Source organism: Frankliniella occidentalis, unplaced genomic scaffold (genome assembly GCF_000697945.3).
Source record: "Frankliniella occidentalis isolate FOCC.00 unplaced genomic scaffold, Focc_3.1 Scaffold211, whole genome shotgun sequence".
In the NCBI taxonomy this organism is placed as follows: Eukaryota; Metazoa; Arthropoda; class Insecta; order Thysanoptera; family Thripidae; genus Frankliniella; species Frankliniella occidentalis.
In genome coordinates this window covers 302,932-305,294 of record NW_026267337.1, presented here as the reverse complement: position 1 = coordinate 305,294, position 2,363 = coordinate 302,932, and the positions used below count along the sequence as shown (strand labels likewise).

General features: G+C 44.8%; 1 protein-coding gene across 4 annotated transcripts in view; it reads right to left on the bottom strand.

The window, feature by feature from the left end:
• Positions 1 to 2,363, bottom strand: part of LOC113212950 (octopamine receptor Oamb) — a 137,492-nt gene that overhangs the window by 64,235 nt on the left and 70,894 nt on the right. For 3 of the 4 annotated variants that reach the window (XM_052272550.1, XM_052272553.1, XM_052272552.1), the window contains exon 1: positions 1,862 to 2,308. The exons of the other annotated variant lie outside the window; for it this stretch is intronic. The gene's annotated coding sequence lies outside the window, so the exon portion shown is untranslated. Of the gene's footprint in view, positions 1 to 1,861; positions 2,309 to 2,363 lie in introns of those variants that run through there. 4 annotated transcript variants of the gene reach the window in all.

Genomic DNA, 2,363 nt, shown 5'->3' with positions numbered 1-2,363 from the left:
TTTTTTGTATTTTCGGCATAACAGAAAATTTTCCGAAATTTGCATTTACAAAAAACACCAAATGAAATGTAGGTCTGTGGAGGTGAGTTACTGAATTTATAGAGGCACTAAACTAAAAATTTATTGATCACCATTGGAAACACAAAAAGAAAGGTGCTTACTCCTACCTTTAAGGTGCACTAACAAGTGAACCTTTTCTGGTGTAAGTCTCCGATTTCGTTGAAACTTGGAAAATTTAAAAGTTCTTATAGTAGAAGTCGGATGGCACTTGAAATTTTTCCTAAACCTCACAATTAGTTCTCGCCTGTATAGGGTAGAAATAAGGTTTTTTAAAAGAGATTTTGTTTTTTTTTAGAAATGTAAATCAGTGTTCTAAGGCGTAACTCGTCAAGATAGCGCTCTTTGGGCCAAACCGGCGGAAACAATTCAGCATTTTACTATTATTACAAAGAGTCGCCTGTTACGTGAGTAACGAGTAAGTGTTTTTTGCTGTGCTTTATTGGTCATGGTCACACGCCGAGACGACAGACAGATTTAATATTTCTTAACGCCTTTCGAGTGGGATACCACACGGACGGTACGACATTTTACCGTCTCCACGTCCCTATGCACGCGAAGAAGTGTTAAATAGAAAGAAGAGGAGGAGTTTTAACTAAGAACCCACGCAGCCATACATTTACAGCACTATCGTCGAGTGTGCGGCCTAGCCCCCGCCCGTGAAGACAGCCCAACTCGTTACCTATAGCGATCACGCTCGGTCCCGCCTGCCTCTCACCTCCAACTTGTGCGTGCAGGGCTACTCCGAGGCTACGCGATGTCGTCAGCCTGACGGCTGTTGTGAATAAGTGAGGCGCCGCGTCAAGCCAAAGTGATCTCCAATAAGTCGGGTTAGCGTCTGATCAAATGAGGCCGCACTAGCCTATAACGCTACACCGCCAAAAGTAAACCGCACCATAATCGTGAAACCTCTCAGGAGCGTCGTGCTCCGTTTAGAGATCGTCTGCATAACAGGGATGGGAAGTTAAGGTTTTTGTTCCTTGTCGGGTTTTCCTCATTGACTAATATCTCTTAGTAACGTAGATAGTTACAGTTGGAGTGTATGCAAAAAGATGTGATTGAGTTTAAATCCCATTAGAACTTTCTTTGAGTTTTTACTTCTTTCACGGCCTTTTTCGGCTAGGAACAATACAAAACGTGTTATGTTTTTGCTTTTTTGTTTAAATTGAAAAGTTCTTTTGCAAGAAACGTTCATTAAGGAGTTGTTATTCAAAGAAAGTTCTCATGGGATTCAAAGTCAAGCGCAGATTTTCTCCGATTCTTTCGGCGACGAATTACAGGAGCTCGGCGCTGTTTTAAGGGACTCAAGCTCGGGAGTAAGTAGCAAAGAACGAAAAGGATTGAAAGTCTTAATTTTCCATACCTGCTGCATAATGCCCCATTTTTACTCTAAAGTAGAATCGAAAACGCATTTTTCCGGGGGACGCAAGCTTCTCGCGAAGCTACTACCCTTCAACTTGGACTTTGAGGAATGCGATCCCTACAAGAAATAAGAGAGTGACACGAAAACTGTATTCTAAACAAAATAATTGCCTTTCTTGAAAAAGACTGCTAAAAAACCTACTAAACTCTCGCACAGGCAACACAAAAGAAGGACAGTTCTTTTTGAAAAAACTATTATTTCCAAACACAGCCACCACATTTCTCTTCGCTTTACTTTAGAATAAGGAAAAGAACATATTCAACAGGTTTAAGAAGAAATTTCTAACCCTTCTATAGAGCAGTTTCTGAGCATAACTAATGCGAGAAAGTATGGTTTTTAACAATAAAAGCAACGGTAATGTGCCACGGTTGAAGAAGATACCTGTCGCAATATCCAGTCTGGTCGACGACAGTATCCATGGTGGCTGGCCCGCTGGATGGCGCAGTGGCGCCGGGGGCACGGCAGGGCGCAGCACCGCATCTCGAAGAGAGTGAGGGAGATGGGAAAGGTAGAAGGGAGGGAGATAGAGAGAGTGACAGAGAGAGAGAGCAAGAATGGAAAAATAATAAAAAAGAAGAAGAAGCAGAAAAAAAGAGAAGAAGAAGAAGAAGAAGAGAAGTCCGTACGAAGCACTCAAAGTAATCAAAGTCCGCGAGGAGAAAGTTATCAACCCGTATTCTCTTAATTTGGCGCGCGCGCAGGGAGCAGTTGGGGCAGGGCCCCGTTGGGGTAGGGCTCTCGCTGGGGCTCCGGGTACGAACTGCACTTCGCTCTCTCGCGCCGAGCGCCGCGCGCGGCCCCCTGTCCTGCCCCGGCGGTGGCTTGTGGCCAACTGATCGCTGTGCGCCCCGCGCTCCAGCGAAGTGGCGGGGGCGGGCGTGGG